Source organism: Lissotriton helveticus, chromosome 10, assembly GCF_964261635.1.
Source record: "Lissotriton helveticus chromosome 10, aLisHel1.1, whole genome shotgun sequence".
In the NCBI taxonomy this organism is placed as follows: Eukaryota; Metazoa; Chordata; class Amphibia; order Caudata; family Salamandridae; genus Lissotriton; species Lissotriton helveticus.
Genome location: NC_136071.1, coordinates 151,250,031 through 151,274,162, shown reverse-complemented (window position 1 = coordinate 151,274,162; position 24,132 = coordinate 151,250,031). Strand labels below are relative to the sequence as shown.

Below are 24,132 nucleotides of genomic sequence, written 5' to 3'. Positions count from 1 at the left end.
AGCTGTGTGTCCTAAAGTATAGTCACAGTGAGCCAACAGATGATAAAATGGCCAAGGCGAATATTGCCATGCACCACTCTACACATACCGTGTTGGACCCCATCACGTTGCTGGCAAATTTATCCAAGATAGGGGCAACGGCGACGGCTGCCGGCCCAGTCCGCCGCCGAGACAAAGAGTAATACAGACAATCCAATCAAGGGCTGCCATTACTGGGAGGAGGTCACCAAATGTCAAACAAAGTCTGACGTCATCTCTGACAGTCTAAGCATAATCGTAAGTACCCCAAGTCATGTTGCTCTGAAAAAATATGTCGCTAAATTGCACAGTTAAAACCTCATCAAAAATAGCACAATTAAGCCACAGAGACTGCAACATTGGTGTTTTAATTGGAGAAGTATAGGTAAAGAGGTCAAGTGAATGAACTTCCATATTTGGTTATTTATCTCCCCAAAGCATGCCACGGTATCTCATCATTCAGGCCGTGTAGATCACTACAGAGGCGGAACACCCACTTTTGTTCTCTTAAAAAGAGGGCTCTGCTCTCATCTTGGCCATGGTAAGTGGGTTTCTCTATGACCGTCCACCGTAGATCCTCCACTGTGTGTCCCGATTCTGCAAAGTGGGTTGTCAGCTTTGAGTTAGACCTGCCACATCTCACAGTGCTGCGGTGTTCAGTAATGCGGGTACGAATCGTCCTGCATGTCATACCCACATATTGTTTCCCGCAAGGGCATGTTAATAAATATATTACTCCTTGTGAGTTGCAGTTAGTGTGTGACCTTTGTTCCCAGGGAGTTGTTAAACCCAGGTAGATCTGTTTGGAATTGGTTGTAAGGTGACACACACTGCAAGAACCGCTCGGTTGGCATTGAGTGCCCTCTTCTTTGCTCGTTTCACTATCTTTTTTGGATAACCTTTTGTGATATACTATGGTCTGGAATGGTTAAACCAGAGGAACCCCCTCCTTCATTTTACCTCCACAATTACCAAGACGAGTCTCCCCTTTCTGGATATGGTTATTGAGCCAGCTGAAGGGATCCTTCAGACCAGAGTATATCACAAGACCACGGATAAGAATGCACTACTAGCATTTACCAGCTTTCACCCTCGGTCGCTGCGTGAAAACCTACCGGTGGGACAGTTCTTTCGAATCTGAAGGAATTGTTCTAAATTGAATGACTTCACTGATGAAGCTACTCTGTTATCGGCCATACTACAAAACAGAGGTTATCCAAAAAAGATAGTGAAACGAGCAAAGAAGAGGGCACTCAATGCCAACCGAGAGGTTTTGTTATCAAAGGCCAACAGACCCCCAGTGGACAAAACGGTTTTTGTATCAACCTTTAATACCGCATCACAACAGATCAAACGAACTATTTTAAAAAACGGGAAAATCCTGAACTCTGGTCACTTACATATGGAAAAACCTTTGTTTTCCTTCAAACGGAGCCAAAACCTAAAGGACTTACTAGTTCATACTAGACCGAGAACAATGACGGGACATGGAACCTTGAGCACCATCACTGGTTTGCCCCCTGTAACTGGCCACTACCGCTGCGGTTCTTGCAGTGTGTGTCACCTTACAACCAATTCCAAATAGATCGACCTGGGTTTACCAACTCCCTGGGAACAAAGGTCACACACTAACTGCAACTCACAAGGAGTAATATATTTCGGAAACAGCCGCGTTAATCGGTCGGGTTTCTTGAAAAATCAGCCAATTGCTTTGATGGGGGTCTGTCTAATCCTCGTGGATTAGACAGACCCCCATCAAAGCAATTGGCTGATTTTTCAAGAAACCCGACCGATTAACGCGGCCGTTTCCGAAATTCAGACAATAACCGCTGTTGAGCTTGGAGCGCTCACAACAGACGCCCACAACAGACACCCGTGGACTAGACAGACCCCCGTCAAAGCAATTGGCTAAGTGTTCCAGAAACCGGACCGACCTATGCGGCCGTTTCCGACACTTATACAGTGACCCCTCTTGAGCTTGGAGCGCCCACAACAGACACCCGTGGATGCTTCATAATCTTTCTTTCACAGAACTTGGACCCTTTTGGGTGACCGTTATTCTAATTGACCTTGGAGAACTGGCCTGTCACACATCAGACCCCCTATTAAAACTTCCAGGATTTCTTATTCTCAGAAACTGGAATTATCACCACGGCGATTGTACAAGATATTGATTAAGGACTCACCCCCTTCTTTTTCACCCTGGGCCAATGACTTAACTTTCATTCCTGGATCCGGACCCAGGCGGCGGATTCCTTACTTACCAACTGACGGTACCTCATTTATAAGATAGACTGAACGGTGTACATCATATACATCCGTTGGCTACCTAATTCGCGACACTCCACTATAAGATTGACTGACCGTTGTACTTCGGATACATCCGTTTGCTGTCTAATTTACGACACTCCATCGCTAACTGACTGCCCCTCTTGTCTCCCTGTCCTGATGAAGACCCTCTAGCAAGGCCCTACTATATGCCTGTACCAATCTGGGTCGAAACGTCGACACTTTCTCCATTCTCAGCCTCTCTCCCCAATCATCATTTATGATTTTGTTCCGATAGGCATGAGTTCGTTTGATTAATTTATGATCTCTGTACTTTAATTTGTCGTAATTAATTAGTAGCAATTTTTCATTGAGGTCTCAGTGACCACTGTTTTGTTATTTGTATAGTTCCTTCACTATCCAATCACCACCTTTCCCCCTCCCTTCTTTCAGGGGCATTATTGATGATTTAATATTGATGTATTTTAAGAATAGTGTTTTATTGAATAACTGTGTTCACGTTGTGATTAAAAACAATATTGTGATACCTTTTGCAAATTCAGTTGAGATATCATTTAATCTTGTTCTAATTCCTTCAGTATCTGGGACCACTCCTCCCAGTAATGGCAGCCCTTGATTGGATTGTCTGTATTACTCTTTGTCTCGGCGGCGGACTGGGCCGGCAGCCGTCGCCGTTGCCCCTATCTTGGATAAATTTGCCAGCAACGTGATGGGGTCCAACACGGAATGTGTAGAGTGGTGCATGGCAATATTCGCCTTGGCCATTTTATCATCTGTTGGCTCACTGTGACTATACTTTAGGACACACAGCTGGTATACGTGCTCCTGTATGTAATAATGATCTCCTCCAATAGAAAAACTACTGTTCCCGCCTCACTACGCACAGGATGACGTAACCATTGAATCATCTGGTGGCTCACTGGGACTATATTTTAGAACACACCGCTGGTACACGGGCCCCTGTATGCAAAAATGATCTCCTGAAACAGAAAAACTACCGTTCTCGGCCACACTACGCGTGTGATGATGTCATCCGACGTGATCATGTGGAAGTGCAGGGACCGGGTTTAACAACAGCAGCGCCATAACACGCCGTGATCTTTGCGGCGTCTATGCATGGAGGGCACAAATTGTGCTGGAGCGATCCTACGGAACAGTGAGTGGGGCTACAAGACGATGGTTGATGATCGTTTTAAGAGCGCAAATATGGGCCTAATTTTCCTACTCGGGTCCTGCATGAGCTGGGTGGGGACCTTTGACTACATAGAGTGCTCATTGTATCCCATAGCATGGACATGTAGCGGAAATATAGTGAGGATACATTACACAGATTTACTGGGATCATTGTGTGAATGCCTACACCCCTCGTATACAACGGGAGGTAAGAGGTGTCTTCTGGGCTATAAATGATATGTTTACATTTAGAACCAGTTTTACTTACCTGCATATGTTTCACCCTCGAACACAGGTTGTGTTCTTTGGAGCTTCACCCGCTGACGCCATTTCGAGCCTTAAGAATCAGTAGACTCGGTAAGACGCCTATTCCCGCCTTTTTATCCTAAGGGCTACTTTATTCACAGTGTATGGCAGGATATGTACCTTTGGGAACTTTGAAACCCTTGTATAGGGGCTGGGAGATTCCTCCTTTATATGTGAAGTGTCTTGTCACCTCTGGAGCGTGTCTGTTATCGATATTAATAATCTTTCGTTTTTAACTCATTTGAGAATTGGAGTATAAAGTGATTTGGGGCTATCAATAGCCAACAATACTCTACTCAAGTATACTACAATGGATACTGTTCTGAAAATAATTATTCTCTATTGTAGTAATAACGATCCACGGTTGTGGAAGTACCCTCCACGTGGTTCCCTCTACCCACCACTGCACTGAGGTAAGAGGCATACAAGGACTGGGACAGTTAGACTGTCCTGACGAAGACCGGTGTGACCCACTTAATCGAGGGCATGGATTAACGGTCGAAACATGTTGACCACCGCAGTATAAGGAGTAGTGTTTGTGGATCCTGACTTCCTGCCTAAACACGTGTATATCCTTCACTCTAAATTTTTATCCTGACCTTGGGACCCTGGAATAAAGTACTGGTAGGTACCCATGAGCCAGTTTTAACAAGCACTTTCCAACCTGCACATTAAGTCTATCACTTACCCAGTCCGGACGGACAACACCAATCTATGTGATCACTCTATGTCACTTATATGTTGTTTGTACTTGTTGATTTTGAGTAGTGTGTTTTTTTGTTTTTTCCCCCTCCCTATGCTCCGCCCCCTGCGTAGCTACGCGGGGGCGTTTTGTAAGCAGACCCGATGATGAAGCATGTCACACACATTGTGTGTGAGTGAAGGCAGTTTTTTCAATAAATTTTGACTTTTTAGCCCTGTCTTTGCGTCACTTTGTCTGTTGTTCCCCACCCCCCTTTGGTGTGTTTACTATATATTTTTGGGGGTTTGTGGGGTGGTGGAACTTATCTTTAGACCCTCTCCCCTTTTTAGTGATTGCTGTTTAATAAAGTTTCATATTGGATTGAACAACTCCATAGTGCGTTTGTTGAGGAACCAAGCACACTTCGCGACAGGGAAACCAACCTTCCTCGCACAGGCAGGTAGCTGGTCTCAAATTGCCGGTTCACAGACAGCTTTTTATATACGAAATTACTACACTACTTTATTACAAAAGAGTAAATATTAATATTTAACTTCATGGTTACAGATTGAAAGTGGACAAACATAAAATGCTAGTGACCCCAAACCCTAACCTAATCCTCTACACATTCTTTATTGCAGTTCTAATAATGCTTAACAGACTAGACATTCTTCATTCTTGAATACATGTATATTTGTAGTAAATAAAATTTTAGTGGCATCGGTGCTTTATCATTGTGGACCTAAGACCTCTGTGGGGTTTGGACTCATTGGATTTGCTACACCTATTGTCCAATCAAGTTACAATCTATTTGGAAACACAAAATACGTGCCAGTGAGCCCATGTGCTAAAGCCATAAATTCCTTTGAGTTTGCTAAACACGAGTTGGCCTTTCGCTGCAACCCTTTAAAGTTTGTATTCTATTATGTCCTCAAGTGAACTCTTGACCTCTCTCTGTTAAGTACGAGATTTAGGACTAGACTTATTTCTCAACACATACAGCTGTGCTACTTTTTCTGCTGGTGTCTATTGTTGAGCTACATTTTCATATTTCAAATTTTCCACAGCACTCCGTACTACATGTACAGATGTTGGGTGAGACAGCATCTGAGGTGGAAGGGGTAAGCTTGGAAGTTCTGGAGGAACTTGTAAGGGTTTTCAGTCAGTATTACGTAACTTGGAGGCCCCAAAGGTACTAGAGGTGTCTCTACACCAAGAGATAGCCACAATCTCTTTTTAGGCACTGGTGGAAGTATTGAGGTGGAAAATCTCAATGTCTATCTTTCGGGCAATGTCGCTAAAGGCCTTGATGCTGGTGGTGTCATCGAGGAGTGCTGCGACAATGTCAATTTAATGGTTTGTATCAAAAGTGAGCAGGACATTGTCAGCTGCCATGAGTTCATTAACGTTTTTGGAGACCTTGTGTAGCCAACCTTAATGATTTTGAGTGGTGGTGGCAATGATGTGTTCATGGTGTCAATGTCGATCCTTTCAACAGTGAAGACATAAGTGCTGATCATTTTGGTGGCTATACTGTGGTCTTCGATAGTCAATAGATCTGTCAATGGGATGCTTGATTCCGGTCCAGGGAAGACATGGCTTGGCAGTTCGGGCTGGACTGTTCCCATGAGGCACAGGGTCAAGACTGAGTTGCATATGGCCATGTCTGAACTGGGGTGGCGTGGTGAGCAAAATAACGACAAATTAAACTCAGATCTGTGGCTGGGGGGTGAATGTTTTCCCATTGTGCAACATTCCGTCCATCATCTTGTGTGTTTTGCTGTTCGTCCTATGTGGGAAGGGTATGCCCAGACGTGGGTCCCGTGCTCAGTACGCCACTGGAGTCAAGCTATGCTGGCTGATGACGGCTGATAGCCAGAAACCGGTCCTAGGATGCTTAATTTTGGTCCAGGGAAGACATGGCTTGGCAGTTCGGGCTGGACTGTTCCCATGAGGCACAGGGTCAAGACTGATTTGCATATGGCCATGTCTGAACAGGGGTGGCGTGGTGAGCAAAATAACAATGGATTAAACCCAGATCTGTGACTGGGGGTGAATGTTTTGCCATTGTGCAACATTCCGTCCATCATCTTGTGTGTTTTGCTGTTTGCCCTATGTGGGAAGGCTATGCCCAGATGTGGGTCCCGTGCTCACTACGCCACTGGAGTCAAGCTATCCGGGCTGATGACAGCTGATAGCCAGAAACTGGTCCTAGGATGCTTGATTCCGGTCCAGGGAAGACATGGCTAGGCAGTTCGGGCTGGACTGTTCCCATGAGGCACAGGGTCAAGACTGATTTGCATATGGCCATGTCTGAACTGGGGTGGCATGGTGAGCAAAATAACGATGGATTAAACCCAGATCTGTGACTGGGGGTGAATGTTTTGCCATTGTGCAACATTCTGTCCATCATGAATGAATGAATGAAAGGAGTCTTCTAAAGCTCAACTTAGCCCAAGGGCATCAAGGAGCATAAGCAGGTCATGTAGAGTGTAGTAACCAGAGAAGTTCTTACAGATACACTTCAGAGAAAAGCCAGGTTTTCAATGCTTTGCGAAACAGAGCAAGAGAGGGTTGCCTCAGGAGGTCAGGGGCGAGAGAGTTCCATAATCTAGGTACAACCATGGAAAAAGCTCTACCTCCCCATTTAGCCTTTACGAACCTAGGTACCTCAAGAAGATTTTTGTTAGAGGAGCGAAGGGATCGGCTAGGAGCACAGAGATGAATAAGTGACCTGAGACCCTCAGCGCCTGTACCATAGAAAGCCCCATGGGCAAGACAAAGAATCTTGAAAGAAATCCTAGACTGACATCTTGTGAGAATGGTTGCAGTGACATTTTTTTCGCATTCCTCACCCTTCCTTTTCCTGGATCGCCCTCTTTCGGAGCCCTTAGGGGATCTTACCACTTCACCAGTGGAAATAGAGTGTTTCTTGGAAGGATTCTCTGGTCTTTTCTTCTTGGTCATTAGCTCTCCTTGCTTGCACTTCAGCTATATGTCTTCTCTGTCTTTATGTATCGTTTTAGAATTTGTTTGGCTGAAATTGCAGAGTAAGAAGAGAACATGTACATCACACATAGCTTGTGTGGGTCAGAAGCAGCTTTCTTCCTTGGACAGAAATGGCATTTTGAGGTTTAAAAAAATGGCTCAGAAGTACAGAAAAATATTTCACACTTCATATACTGTTTAAAGACATTGAGAGAAATTAAGAAAAACATATCTGACAAACGTCTCTCACAAAAATGTGTAAAAACACCCCATATGCTCCCAGAGTCCCAGTAATATAAGCCACAAAATCACCTGCCTCTGTGAGGCTACTTCCAGTAAAATGAATCATAGGTAGTGGAAGCTCTGGCAACTATAAAACGGATAGTACATATTTTGGGCTCTCTTAAGGCAAGGCTACCAGGCTACACTTTTCCTCATTGTTAAATGCACATGAAACAAAAGTTTTACATAGATGTTGCATTGTATCCTGAGAAAAGGTGCATTTTTCATGCTTTTAATAACTGCAATTTGTAACACCTTGCAAGCGGAGACGTTTTAAGGCTTGGGCAAAGTAGGCAAACCTTTCAAGGGGCCCCTGGGAAAGTAAACTTTATTTATCTCAACTCTGTTTATTTCCATATCTCAACCTCTCTCTTCTCTGACTACCTCTACCTCTAAGTCTGTTTCTCTTTGCCCGGCCCCAATGGCATCTTATGCATTTTTGGGGGCCCCGGAAAGACATATTTCAACTGCTTTTACGTGAAGCCTGCTTTTGAAAGTTTGCCATCATGCAGGCTTCAATTAGTAGAAAATGGGTAATAACATTGAATGTTGTTAGGTACAGGGGGCCCCATAAATATGTCTTGCCCAGGGCCCCACAAATCTTTTTTTTTACATGTTTTTATTAGGCACTGCATCCAGGTTATCAATATACATTTACATCTTTGAGTTGTTTAATTGTAATGAGTTAATGACTTGGCAGCACTTTTTCTTCGATCTCACGACCCGTGAGCTGAGTAACTTTTTAGAAACAGTGAGTTTTTAAATTGACTCTAAATTGTGAAAAACAATAATGATAATCAAACAAAGGAATCTATATTCCCCCTTATACATTCCTCCCTCACCCCCTGACAGCGACCGGCAGGTGTTGTTGTTTTTGAAAAAAGGGAAATCTAGCAATGTACCTAAAACTTGTTTGTGATTTGTGTGTATATGGTGCGAGAGGGCGCTTACTGTGTTGTTGCATTAGATGGTGAAGTGGTCCTTGTGGATGGTGAACTATTTGTGCATCCATTTTCACTTTAAGTAGTTTCTGTACACACTGCAGCCAACATTTGTCCAAAATCCAAACGATCACTCTCAGTATTCTCATCTGATCGTACTACTCTGATGCAGCATTCTTCTGCCACCCCCGATGTATCTAGTGGATCGCTATCCGTCTTTTTGCTAGGACCAGTCCTAACAGTGCAAATTTGTATTGCATCCTAGTCCCTTTCTTGGGTGGTGGGCGTATGCCCAGAATGCAATGTTTTATTGAGATGTCAATTTGCCCCTTTGTTGCTGTGCAAAGAGATTGTACCACCTTCTACCAGTACTGTTGTAGGCGTAGACAGCTCCAGGTCATATGTAAGATTGTGACAGGGTCCACGCCACAACGCGGGCATGCTGAAGACGACCCTGGGGTAAACCGTGCACATTGTTGTGGAGTCAAATATGTGTGGTTTAAATAATAAAACTGGATGAGCTTGAACCGCGCATTACTTTGAGCATCGGCTACCTGTGCCAGAGCTCTCCTCCACTAGCCATCTGTTAGTGGGACTGGCAGGGCATCATCCCATCTCACCCTAATCATGTCGAGGTTAGACCCCTGATCCTCCTTTAATGCTTTGTATATGCGTGAGATGAGACCCCAGCTAGAGCCTGGGACTAGCATTGTCGTCAATGTGCAGGACTCTTTCGGCTAATCCGGGAATGTGGCCCACAACTCACGCACAGTATGCAATGTTGTGGTGTACTGTAGGAAATACCCCAGTGGCACCTGGAACCAGTCCTGAGCCTCCTGAAAGGTCATGAATGTACATGAGTCTCCCGCAGACTCACATTCCCCCTCGTACCATCTTGAGATGTCCATGGCCTCCTGAATATTTTGTAAACCCTTCAGCCAACAGAGAGACAGTGCGCTAGCATACGGGGCCTTTTGGAGAACCAGTACCACTGCTTGTTCCCAGACATATGTAAACCGCCAAATTATGTGTTGGCAGTCTTTATGGACCTTAGTACCCATCATTAGGAACCGCTGTAGTTGCGTCCCATCATTCCATCTCCCTAGCAGGTCTTTCTCGACTGTGTGTTCCCCCATGCACCATTGTGCAGCATATTGCAATAGTCCAGCCATAGTCTTAGGTCTGGCAATCCTAGGCCACCCCCATCCATGTCCAATTTAGGTCTTTCCATCTTGGCCTTGCTCTGCTTACCAGCCCATACCAGGGAAGTCAGGAGACCATTCAATACATCAAACGTGTACTTAGGGATTTTTCAAAAGGAGTTCTTGAGCACATAGAGACAGCGAGGCAAGAGCACCATTTTTGATACTGCCACTCTCCCCATAACCGATGATGGCAACCTATACCATAACATTATCGATGCCCGCAGTCCTGTGAGGACCTTTCCCCATGTTTAGTTTAAAGTGGGACTTGGGCTGATGGGCAATCTTATACTGAGGTAACGGAATCGATCGCATTTCCAGTCCATGCTAACTATAGGGAGATCATTAGGTGTCCCCCACACCAAGGCAGCGAGCAGGAACAGTGTTATTTTCTGACAGTTGATTCAGAGTCCAGAGGAAGCCCCAAACAAGTCTAGTATTACCCAAAGCCGCCAGGATCACCCCTTCCGGTTCACTCACATAGACCACATGCGTATGGTCGTCCACCTCTGTACCCCATGGTTCCATATCCCTACGCAATCGTATCGCCCGAGGTTCCATGGCCAAAGCGAAAAGCAATGGGGATAATGGGCACCCCTGCCTCGTGCCCCTTCCTATTTCTATAATTTCCGACACCTGCCTCCCGTTCTGCACTCTGGCCATCGGTTTGCGGTATAGCAGTTTGATCCAGGCTATGTACTCGCTTTCAAACCCCATTCTCAGTAGTACTTCCCAGAGACAGTCCCACCACAGAGTATCAAAGGCTTTTTCTATATCCAGGGCGACTACTGCCGCCCTGAGGTCTGTGTCTGCTACCGATGGTAGGATGTGTGATAATCTACGTAAATTCATGTGTGTTCCTCTCCCTGGCATAAAACCGCATTGGTCCTCATGTCATAAACCAGCTAATTCACTACTCTCTGTAGTCTTAAGGCCAGAACTTTGGCCAATAGTTTAGCGTCTACTCCCAACATGGACAGGGGTCTATATGCAGCCGGGTCCTCTGGGTTTCTATCAGACTTGGGGACCATGACAAACTGTGCCTCTCGCGGGTACTCCAGTCTGTTTAGCCTCCTGCAAGGTGTCTAATAAACGAGTAAGGAGTTTATTGGCATATGTCTGATAGAGTTCATAGAGTTCAACAGGCATGCCGTCCGGGCTGGGCGTTGGACCGAGCCATACCCCGTAGGGCTTCTGGTAGGTCCTCCAGCTGGAGTACTGCCTCCAGTTTGACCCTCAGCTGGTCCGAAAGCCACAGCAGTGGGACCCCTTGAAGGAACTCACCCCCAACAGACCTCTTGTTTCCGGTAGTCCTGCGGTAGATATCAGCCTAGTGAGCAAATAGAACAGCTTTGATGGCGACCTGTGTGTTAGCTGCCCCTCGCTCAGTGCGACATAGAATCATTGGGGTGGGCGCACACGTTTTAGCAACCACGCAAGCAGTCTCCCTGATCTGTCACCCTCTTTATGTAGTATTTGCCGGTATTTGCTGCGGGTCAAGCAATCCAGTCTATCCCAGGTCTCCCCAACTGCACGGTGCGCCTGTAAAAGGGCGTCTGAAGGCTGATCCATCGCGCGGCTTTCGCACTGCAGTTTGGTAAGCTTGTCCCCGCCCCTGTCAGTTACAGCTCTAGTCAGCTCCTAGTGCCCCCCACTCTGGACAGGCAGTCCCCCTAGTGACCACTTTGAATGTATCCCATTCATTGCTCCTAGTTTTAGTGGTGGATCAATTCTCATCAAAGTAATCTACTATAGTTTTCTTAAGTTCTTCTCTAAATACTTGGTCTCGTAGTACGGACGATGGCAATCGCCATAACGGACACTCGGCCTACTCCTCTCGGGTCCACATTCTAGCAACATAGGGGCACGAGCCGACAGGAAGCGGCCCTGCACCGTAGTCCCGCCCACATTGTCACACAACTCTCGGGAGAGTAAGAAACGGTCAAGCATACTGTAGACCTCGCTGGCTGGCGTTCAGTATGTGTACTGCCACTCCTCCAGGTATGTTTTGCGCCAGATGTCCACACAGTGAAGCCTATCCATCACCCCCCCTCAGGGCCACCAACATATTCGGCTTACTGTGGCATTTTGGAGAGTGCCTGTCTAATGTACCATCTAGCACGCAATTAAAGTCACCCGCCCATATTACTGGTATCCCGATGTATGGTAGTAACCGGTTCTCCATTTCACTAAAGAAGTCAGCGTCATCTGTATTTGGGGCATAGACGTTCACCAGGCACACGTCCGTCACATCTATATCACCATACACACTTACGTATCTGCCCACTACATCAGCTTCATAGCTGCACAGTTTAAACAAGACCTGTGGAGCTATTCGTATAGCCACCCCCATGGCCTAGGAAGAGAAGATGGATGAGAACAATTGACCCCTCCATTTTCTGTGAAGTGTCTGTGTTTCAGTGTCTATTAGGTGAGTCTCTTGTAACATAGCCACGAGTGCCCTGTCGCCGCAAATATGTGTGTATTCTATAATGCTTCACAAACTAATTTAGCCCTCTCACATTCTATGTTATAATTTTGTAGTGTCCCATGACCAACAGTAATTACCAGTCCCAACATTTTTGATATTGACCTGCCTTCTGCTGCCGTCGCTGCCAGATAACCCCATATCCTGAACATTTGAAACACCAAGGGGGTAGACACTATAATAAACTAACGTGCATCCCCATGTAATCCCGAACTCAAAACCCCCAGCCCAAATCTTACACCCCGTTAACAATAATCCAATTCCCATCTGTACAATGAAAAACAATAGCAAAATCAATAATACACTTGCATTCTGCTCATACATCATGTCACTCATACTACCACAGCCATTACCCTTTGATACTTCTGATTGTCTCCTGTATCGGGTCAAAGGGTTGAGCCCCGCGTCCCGCAAATCCTTAAAACAACACAGCTTGCATGTACGCTTTCAAAAAGTGTTCAGCAAAACAGGAACATGTTAGACTCTTCACCATTTCTGCTATATTATGGCCAATTTATGAGGCATATAATGTTGAAGAAATGCTCTGGGGTCCCTGAACATAGGGAGAATTATTCTAACATTTGTGACTATCAAGGAAGATCCTATCATTCAAAACAGAACTTTTTTCCATGGGCTCTTAATGTGCATCAACTTCTTTAACTTTAACAGTCCGCTTAATCTACTTCTATAGTTGACCTCTAAAGTTTCAAGACTAAGATAAATCGAATTTAGAGGGTGCCTAAAGTTTTTCAACCAGAATACTTTGTCCTAATGATGTGAAACACAGCTGTATGTGCCAGGGAAGCTACCCACAGATGTCCCCGACTAATTGACTGATAAAGCCTCCCTGAATAGCCATGAAGGATATAATATAAATATCGTTGACTCATTTGTTTTGGACAGTTTTTTTATAGTAGCGGCTGCTACCGCACCTGGGTGGTTGAGCGGGGCTGGGGGAAGAGGTTAGGGAGCGAAAAAAGTTTTTTTAAAAAGAATACTTACCTGTGACTGCCAGCCGGCCAGCCGGCGCCTCTCCTCTGTCCTCTTCTTCCTGTCTCCGGTCTGCAGCAAGATGCAGGAAACAGCAGTAAGCACCATCCCAGCCTCCCTGAGGGCTGTGGATCAGCGCTCAGCCATGGTATGGGGGCCTGAGCATGTTCTCCACGCTGGCTGTAATGCAGCCTGCGTGGCAAAAAGGGAAGTGCGCATGACTGTTTGGCCGGTCCCAAAAGGCCATGGGCCCCGCCCCAAAAGCTGCTGCAGCAGAAGGAAACTTAAAATGATAATAACGTGAGTTATTATCATTTTATATTTCCTTTACTTCACTGCTGTGAAGCAGTGGAGCGATGCTTCTCCGCCTTATCGGAGGAGCCGCCATTGTTTTTTTAGCAAAATATCTAAGCATTGGAAATTGTTCAGTTCATATCTCTGACTTCTAATAGATTAGACAGCGAAAACCTTGTATTCAGTAATTTGGGTCTGTTTCATTAAGCTGTGTAAATTTCGTACACTGTAATCACTTGACCACTGCACCATCAACTCACCAACACCTATACCATTTTGACTGAATTATAAACTTGCAAAGAAAATATACACATAAAGTGAATGCTTTGTTTAAACAGTTAAAACAGTTGACTACATTTTATTAAATACATCATTATTATGATGGTTTGACTTGCTTATTTAACGAGTAAATAACCATATGCATACCGCAATAGGTGATGAGACAACTTCACAACCATATTACGAACTAAATCAATTCATCAAAAGTTAATTCCGCAGCCCACACCTACCCTTAGCTTCGCAGGCACAACAGCCTTTGGGCCTGACTCCTGACAGTGTTCCCGCCTGCCACAAATCTGCCCGGCCTTGAAGACTGCCAGCATGCTCTCCAACACAGTTGTCCAGACAGCGCCCTGTTCCATGACTGCAGGCCAGGCTGCAACTGGGAGCGGTTGTCTACCTTTTCTCTCCTAGCTTCAATTTACTGCCTTGCACTGCACCCCCAAAGACAGGACAGCCCCAGGATCCAAGCCACAACCGTCAAAAGAAAGGAAGGTACTCCTATAGACTTTACAGGGAGAGGGTATGTACAAAACCAGAAGGAAATAGACCCTGTCACACAGTATTACATATAAGGCAACCTCTTGATTGCAATGGATATGCCTTGTATGTATCAACACAGAGTATATTAAAACAGGCAAAATACCATTTAGCAACGAAAGAATATTCTAATAATATTCTAGGTATCACAATGCATTATGAAAGCACATCTGAGGAGAATATTGGTTAAAAAAGAAAATGTATTATTCTTCATGTATCATCAACCTAGGGCTTCCCTGAGGGTTACAATCTAACAAGTTAAAAAACGTGTCTCTTTTTAGTGAGACAAGTGTAATATGTTAAAAACAGTTGACCCGGCATTTCGGTGTATAGTCATTTCCGCCTTCATCAGGACGTAACAATTTCTTGTATTTAAAATCTAAATACAAAATAGAAAACAATACATTTAGACGTCTATCATACACTATGAACCCTGTTATGTAGTTGCTAATGTTGTCACTTAAAAAATGCCTGTGCACTTCAATTGTTTATTAAAACCAACTCAAATAAGATAAGTTTATTCAAACATAGAGTTCATCTTTAACCCTTTAACAGCTGCTTGATATGGGCCCATTCGGATAAGCATACGTGGCCCTAGTTTCTATTATGGGATTTTTTGCACTCTTTAACTATTGGCTGAGCAAAAATTGCACTCTTTATAGTAAGAGTTGTAATAATTGGGTGTCCCACAACCACACAATAGATGAGCGTAAGTGGTGTGGCATTGAAGTAATGAAGCATAGCGTCAGAGGAGGGAACAGTTTTGTCAAGAGGAAAAAACGTGAACAATTTTATATGTCTTATTTTAACACTTAAAAAAATGGATTAAACAATAAAGAAGAATGGGAGAGATGAATCCAATAAAAATCAAGTGTTCATGTTGCTCCTCATGATTGATGACTGTAAAGGTAGATGATACTGTACGCCAAGGTTATGAGCATTATATACTTACATATAAAAATTGGAATGGGATAATGAGTAGATGTTTATTGCAACCTTTATGTGTTATTCATTTATAATCTAATTCTCAATAATGTAAACTGTCAATCTTTGTAATCTGTAAGAAAAATTTTGGGGAGTGATAATGTAACTAGTATTTTACACTATTAATCACAAATAGGGGACCGTGGCAACAGTTAAATATTAGAATAACCCAATGTACATTATTCGTATTGATTGACGCACAGATATGAAGTTTGGTTCATATTATTGTGTTGCTTTATATAAAAAAGTGGAAATGTTGGAATCTGATCACTGTATATAATAATTGAATTTTGTAGTGAAAATGAACGATGCTGGATATACGTAATCCAATGCGGTTAAATAAAGTAATAGGTGTAAATAGCACTACAGAATTCGTAACGCCATTCCAAGATGGCCGCCATCCTACGAAACTGAGAAACCACTCTAAATACTTTTAGCGGACTGTCCAGGGCTACCCTTTTTTAGCCACCGACTAGGATACAGAGGCAAGGAAGGCTGATTTACAATATTATTGTAAAGCCATTAAATAATAATTAGCGAGTAAAGAGGTAATATAGTTGTCGGCAATTTAATTTAAGAACTTCCGGGGCATACTCTATTAGACCTGAATAAATAGAGCTACACTCCGGAAGTATTTCCTTTCATGACTTCCGGAATCATACGTTGGAGCAGGGAGGCCGCTACTCACTTATCAGGTATGCACGAGGAAACTAAATAGTATAGCACCAAGAACGCTTAGACGCATGGATTTAAAATTCCATGCCGGCGCGCTTTTAATGAGTACCCCGTTGAACGGAATTAAGATATGCTCAAATACGCTGAAAATTGTTTGAATATAGGTGAATTGGGAACACAAATGCAATAATACACAATTATAATGTCAAGATACGAGTAGAAAGTTTAATATAAAGCGAAACGCTAGGACGTGGTTGAGGGTCGAGAATCTTCATTTATTAACACGATACGTTCATAACCACAAATAGTGCTTTAAAATAGCGTTACGTAACAGGAAAATTCAGAAATGATCCCACCCCTGTAACAGTAAGAGGTGATATGGGGGTAGATGTTCTACAACATATCTCGACACTGAAACTGCGCAATAAGAATAGATTTAGTAGCGTAATGAAACATAATGAATTACAAACGAGCCGGCCCTAACACCTGGCGTGGTTGTTTTGAACTCATCAGAAGTTTAAGTGCGTAATAAGTAGCTCCATCGACACATAGCTTTAAATGTACCTCATAATATCTTATAATATTGCATAACAAGAATATATGTATCATGCTATGGTGGCATATCCAATATTTAGAATGCCCCCGAAACTTCTATCTTTATCTTGTAGCACCCGAGGTCTAAATTGATGTAAAAGACCCGATAAAACCTGGTGACCCACAATAGAGGAGCCAGAAATTACCATCGGTATACCCAAGCCGATTTCAAGGGGTAAGTCGGACAAAGACTAGGTAATAAATCAGTAACCCAATGTGACAAAATAACAAAGTTTAATAAAGGGACCCGACTTTTTTTATAGCTGAAGTTTTAACCAAATACCTGACCACACAAGACAGTGGCTCCAACGTATAACTACAGGAGGGAGTCATTGCATATAGAAGAAGGTAATTTCAACTTTAAAGATGGGGGTAGCATTGCATCATCCTTTATTTGAATACTGGCCATAAACGTTTACCTAGGTTTTATTAAATATTTTGTCCACTGTAGAGGCGCCAATTCAACAGCCAAAATCAAGGTGGTTAATTGAAACACTCCAGGGATTATGAAATTGATGATACATAACCCAATGAATATAATAAGGTATGGATTACAACTCTTACTATAAAGAGTGCAATTTTTGCTCAGCCAATAGTTAAAGAGTGCAAAAAATCCCATAATAGAAACTAGGGCCACGTGTGCTTATCCGAATGGGCCCACACCAAGCAGCTGTTAAAGGGTTAAAGATGAACTCTGTGTTTGAATAAACGTTTGTTAGATGAGTTGGTTTTAATAAACAATTGAAGTGCACGTGCATTATTTCAGTGACAACATTAGCAACTAAATAACAGGGTTCACAGTGTATGATAGACGTCAAAATGTATTGTTTTCTATTTTGTATTTAGATTTTAAATACAAGAAATTGTTACGTCCTGATAAAGGTGGAAATTACTGTACACCGAAACGCCGCGTCGACTGTTTTTAACATATTACACTTGTCTCACTAAAAAGAGACACGTTTTTTTAAACTTTTTAGATTGTAACCCTCAGGGAAGCCCTAGGTTGATGATACATGAAGAATAACACATTTTCTTTTTTAACCAATATTCTCCTTAGATGTGCTTTCATAATGTATTGTGATACCTAGAATATTATTAGAATATTCTTTCGTTGCTAAATGTTATTTTGCCTGTTTTAATATACTCTGTGTTGATACCTACAAGGAATATCCATTGCAATCAAGAGGTTGGCTTTTATGTAATACTGTGTGACAGGGTCTATGTCCTTCTGGTCCAAGCCACAACCTCCAGCAGCCTCGGCAGTCACTACTGATACAATTGAGCTGGTATGTTTCACACATGTTAAGCGTTAGAGATTTCACATTACACTGTTATAGTTACTCTTACATACAAGTATTATTACATAAAGCATTAATGCTACAAGTTCACAAAAAGCAAAATGACTGCTGATGCCCTGAATTAATCCTCTTGTGTTTCAGAATATGGGAGCCAAAAATAAAACATGCTGTTATTTTCCCTGATGCGAGGCGTCGAGTGACAGCGGATTTGGCAACAAAATATGGTACTACACCTCTCTGCTGGCTTTAAAGGGATATCTAGTAATCGCCTGCAGTACTGTACCCTTTCCGATGATTTCAGAACGAGCTCTAGTGACATTCTGAGGTACTGCATCATATCTGCTCACATCAGAGCATAAGGTGGAAGAAGCACACAAACAAATCACTGTTGGGGAAGGGTGTGGTATCATCAGCATAAACACTATAAATTATATACGAAAACACCTTTTATATATTAACAAATATTTTTTTTTTGTTGATGTTTGCAAATGGAATGGAATGGCATTACTGAGTGATAGTGAACATGAAAAGGTAACTTCAGTTCTTCAACGTTGATATCTTTTATAGATTCACATGCTTCACATCGTCAAAGCCTCTGGTGCATACGGAGAACTATTAAAAACAATTCCACATAGATATTACAACAACAAAAAACTTTAGTAACCGTTCAACTTCATTTGAAAAGACCTAAACTTCAGCCAATGAGGCTGGAGGAAAATGAATTCCACTCCTACCAATGGTCATTACCTTTCATATTTTCAAACACACGTAAAGAAAGTTTATAAAACATTAGCAACAAGTCAGCAGAAAGAGCAGAGAAAGGAGGGCTGTGTGTGAATCTATGAAGGGAGGCTGGAGAACTGAAACTATAGGTTGATAACTTTTTTGTGTTCTTCTACATTGATCTTTCGTAGTATCAGAATACACTCACTGAGTCATTTTTACGTATCAAGGACATCTACAGCTTTGAACCAGCCTTGGACAAATTATACCCTGCCTTACTCAGGAAACTCTACTTGCAATGGAGGCACGGGACTCTCCCACTTCGAGCCCTTACTAGCAAGTGGAGCGAACCCGCCGTTAGCTTATGCCCGGCTTGCAGAGTGGCCAATGAATCTGAGCTGCACATCATTTTTTTCTGCCCGGCTTATAGCGCGACTCGTAAGAAATGGATTGTTCCTGTATGCAGGAATTTGGGGTCTGCGGAGTGTCTGGCCGCATTCAGAGTGCTTAAAACTGACCTGACGGACCACATTGTTTTTGCCGTGGCTAAATACCTAGGTTCAATGTGGTCTCGGAGAAGACAATGCCTCAAGGCCGGTCTCTGAACTTTACCGTAGTAAAACTGTGATACCTTGTACCAATGAAATACTCTTATGGACTCCGCTGGATGTTGCAATGTTTTAACGTTTTAATGTTTTAATAATTTTTAATGAAATGTTTCTTCAATATCTTTTATGGTGATAAATTACCGAAATAAAGATTTATGATATGATGATGATGGTATCAGAATAGCAAGCAGTAAACAGTACATTTCATTAAAGGAAGATGGGAACAAGGCTCAACTTACTGAAGAGGTAGCAAAGAACAGACTGCATCAGCTGAGCCCTTTGCTGCTTCTGTGTCCATGCAGTAGTGCTCTGTAAATGTATTGCAACCGTTCCAAGTTGCTGTTGTCATATGGTCGATAGGGTCAGTGTCGACCGCTAAGTTACCATAAGCTCTGCTGCCATGCTGCTGCTTTTGTGGATGTTACTACATGACTTTATTTTGCAAGACTCTGTTTATGCCTTTCACATGAGAACCGTCTGCTTTGTGCGTTCTCATTCTGTTCCTGGAGTTTAGTCTGAACACGGTGAGCAAGGTCGATAAACTATGGCCCTTGTTATTCTGTTCTGGTCAGTCCTTAGCACCTAGATAAAACACGCTAACACAGCTGCAGCTGCTAAAGACTCGTGCTGTGATATTATGGGAATGCATGTTTGGTTAAGACACACTTAGAGAGAGACCTTTCAAGGGAGAAAAGCCATGCTGCTCCTATGATGTAGATATACCATCACGGCATTAAGGTAGGGGGTCTGCTGATAAAGCCCAGATATCTTGTATTATATAATAATACTTCTTCTTACCAAGGAAATGGTGGTTAGGCCGTATAGTCCTTTATCCACTGTCTATATAAGATTACATCATCTCCCTTTATAATATATGGACTTGCTATAGTGCTAACTGTTTAAAGTTTATGCGTCTTGCTGTTGCTAGTGGCTTGTATACTGCGTTATAGAGCACAGTAGTTAAAATAAACATTTTAAACTATAACAGTGTCTCTGTCAATTCTTATTGCGGACAAGTATGATTGAGTGAGCGAAAGGGTACGTCTTGCTACCGCCAGTGGTAGAAGTGGGCGGGGACGGAAGGGCACGGCGTGCCCCTACTTCTAAATATTATTTCAGTCCGTTCCCCTACTTCTTTTTTTCAAAATATCGTCCCGGGACGGCAAACGATAACTTTTCCTTTCAGCTTCCAGGGGCTGCTCGCACTTCTCTGTTGAACTCCAGAGGATGCAGCAGCCCCTGAGCTCGCACAGACGGAGGGCAGGCCCATTGTCATTCAGATTGAGATCGATTATCTCCTTTCGAATGACAATGCGCCTGGGAGATGCCTTTCTAGGAAGCCCTTGGGCCAGGGGGGAGTGTCGTTAAAGGGTGGCAGACCCCTGAAGCTACACTGTGCTTTGTTCTGTGCTTCTAAAGCAGTGACAGATACAGAGATATCTTTAGTGCACGGAGAATTTACACATCAGTGGAGAGTTTGCACATCAGTAAGAAGTTTACACATCAGCAGGGAGTTTACACATCATTGGGCGTTTACAGTGAAATGGCAACAGTCAGCTTTTCAGCCATTAGCAGAGCCCTGGGGGTTTCCTTGTAAAATGAAACTACTCTGGCATAATATCCAAAGTTACCTGTTTAAGAACAGCTGACTCCGAGAATGCTGCCGCCCTGACGAGGCACATTTTCGATGAATGCATAGAGTCACTGATCTGCTGACTGCCAACTAAATAACTGAGTTAAATATAAGTAAACAAGGTTGTACTTCCAGGAGCCTATGGGCAGCTCAGTAGGGCTGCGCGCTATTCTTTGGTATATGTGCAATTATGTCAGACACACAGTATGCAGGCCCGAAATCCTTATCTTCCATAGAATCCCCAGATATAACATCCTCGCTACAGTGAGGCACAATAAATATTGTGAATGAGAACAGACTGCTTTTAGGCGGTCTGCACAGCACTTGGCAAAATGTGCTTCAGATGCAGGCCTGTCTGAAGGGCAGCAGTCCAAGGAAGGCCTGGCTTTGGACAGCCCACTTCCAGAACCAAGCCTGACCAGAGATATGCATCTGTCAAAGTTCTATCAGAGCTCGGCAGCCCTGTCTCTTTCAGAGGTCGCCATATTGCTATTCCTGTGCTACAGAGCCAGGCCTGGCAATGGATACAACTGTGTCCAAGCCAAGCTGTGCATTGACAGCAGAGCTGGTGCTTGTAGCCCTGTTAATCCTATTATAAAGTTAGAAGTACAAGTACCTCTGTTCTCTAAATGTGCTGACAGTTTTACACAAGACGCTGACAACCTTTCTCTTTAGTTTGTCGCTCCTAGGCTCTCCTGGATTTCCCTCCTTCTCTTGAGTCTGCTTGTCCACTTGTCCTCTTCTCTGGCCTGGTTGCCTCTAAAGCACATGAAACTTCTATATACGTGCACTCTATAAATAGTGGATGTACTATAACATAACATAAAGCACTACAATCAACAGAAAGCAAGCATTGGTAAAGCCAATAATTTTAGCAATTTTTTGAGGAATGCCGAATGAAAGCATAGATGCAAGGGTATATAGCTACAGCTATAATGAGTATGCAAAAACACATGACTGTATAGAACGTTGGAATGTAAATGCACTGACACACAAACATGCAAGGTGACATGGACACACATGTGACAGATATCCTGTGCAACATATTACAAGTGCCATAGGCTGAAATCCACTTATAATACGGTAGATGGGGCATCCGCCATGTTTGTGATGGAGTATCACATCTGGCAAACCCTAAATAAGGCCTTTCGATATATAGGCAGCGGTAGAAGTGGAGAGGTACTAGGGCATGAGAGGTGACCGGACAGGAGAAGTAACGGGCAGGAGAAGTGACAGGGTAGAAGTGACAGGCAGGAGAAGTAATGGATAGGAGAAGTGACGGGGCAGGAGAGTTGACGTGTCAGGAGCAGTGACGGGACAGGAGAGGTGACCGGAAAGGAGAGGTGATGGGACAGGAGAAGTGATGGGGCAGGAGAAGTGAAGGGGCAGGAGCGGTGATAAGGAATGGGCAGGAGCAGTTACCGGCAGGAGCAGTGAACGGATAGGGGCAGTGAACTCATAAGAGCAGTGAACGGGGCAGGAGAAGTGATGGGACAGGAGAAGTGATGTGGCTGTAGCGGTGATCGGGCAGGAGTGCTGACCGGACAGGAGCAGTGAACGGGCAGGAGCTGTGACGGGCCAGGAAAAGTGACGGGCCAGGAGCAGTGACGGAGCAGAAGAGGCAACATGAAAGGAGAGATGACTGGGCAGGAGAGGTAACTGGGCAGGAGAGGTAACTGGGCAGGAGAAGTGACGGGCAGGAGAAGTGGCAGGGCATAAGAAGTGACGGGGCAGGAGAGATGACAGGGCAGGAGAGGTGATGGGACAGGGGAGGTGCCGGGGAGAAGTGGTGATGGGGTAGGAGAGGTGACGGGGCATGAGATAGAGCGGTAACCGGGCAGGAGGGATGAAAGGACAGGAGCAGTGAACGCATACATGCCAACATTTCAATAGAGCAAAGAGGGAGATTAAAAAAAAATAATCGGGAGAACGGGGCCATAAATCGGGTTACTGGCATGTATGGGCGTTGGAAGTGTGCTGCTGCAGGATTGGACATTTGAAAAACAAATGTACTTTTTTAAACCTTTCAGAAGCACGGAGCGCAATGGCAGGCAGAGAGAGGGTGATGCAAGTGTTGTGAACTGGCCTGGGAGGTTGCTGGCAGTGCATGCTCCCCACGCCCCACCCCCATTGTGAGACAGCCTGGGCTGAAACAGCTTCCTGTGCACACACACAGCCGCCCCCCACCCAGTACTTCACAGGTCTTTAAAAGACCATTCCCTTGTTAATGACGCTTTGTTGGTTTTTCACTCCTTCTAGAGCCCCTGCATGGCACTCTGACTATTGCTGGAAGAATTGGCACTTTACATACCAAGCCCTGTCAGCTGAAACCCCGAGGAATCGGTTTTTTGCTTGCAGGAATCGGGAGGCGGGAGACTAGCCTTGAAATCGGTATTCTCACGCCTGACTCGGGAGAGTTTGCATGTCTGGTGAACGGGGCAGGAGCGGTGAACGGGGCAGGAGCGGTGAACGGGGCAGGAGCGGTGAACGGGGCAGGAGCGGTGAACGGGGCAGGAGCAGTGAATGGGGCAGGAGCGGTGAACAGGGCAGGAACAGTGAAAGGGGCAGGAGCAGTGAACGGGGCAGGAGAGGCGACATGGCAGGAGAAGTGATGGGGCAGGAGAGGCGACATGGCAGGAGAGGTGACTTGGAAGGAGAGGCAACAAGACAGGAGAGGTGACCGGGCACAAGAAGTGACGGGCAGGAGAGGTGATGGGCAGGAGAGGTGACGGGCAGGAGAGGTGACGGGGCAGGAGAGGTGACGGGGCAGGAGAGGTGACGGGGCAGGAGAGGTGACGGGGCAGGAGGGGTGAACGGGGCAGGAGCAGTGAACGGGGCAGGAGCAGTGAACGGGGCAGGAGCAGTGAACGGGGCAGGAGCAGTGAACGGGGCAGGAGCAGTGGACGGGGCAGGAGCAGTGGACGGGGCAGGAGCAGTGGACGGGGCAGGAGCAGTGGACGGGGCAGCAGCAGGCATTTCCCAGGGCAACTGGAAGGGTAGGGGGGCAGTTTTGTTTGGGGGGGACCGGTTTTGAACAAGTGCAGGAGTTTTAAAAACACTGCAAAGTTCTTTGTATATTCAGCAGGTTTCGGTCAACAATACAAGTGCCAAGATAACGTTGGTGATCAATGTACCTGCTTGCTTC

The 24,132-nt window shown here is 44.4% G+C and overlaps 1 protein-coding gene across 8 annotated transcripts in view; it reads right to left on the bottom strand.

The window, feature by feature from the left end:
- The window catches only part of LOC144786046 (kinesin-like protein KIF19), a 1,675,385-nt gene that overhangs the window by 1,573,959 nt on the left and 77,294 nt on the right, over positions 1-24,132 (bottom strand). Inside the window, exon 1 of one of the 8 annotated variants that reach the window (XM_078664982.1) lies at positions 7,324-7,389. The exons of the other annotated variants lie outside the window; for them this stretch is intronic. The gene's annotated coding sequence lies outside the window, so the exon portion shown is untranslated. Of the gene's footprint in view, positions 1-7,323; positions 7,390-24,132 lie in introns of those variants that run through there. 8 annotated transcript variants of the gene reach the window in all.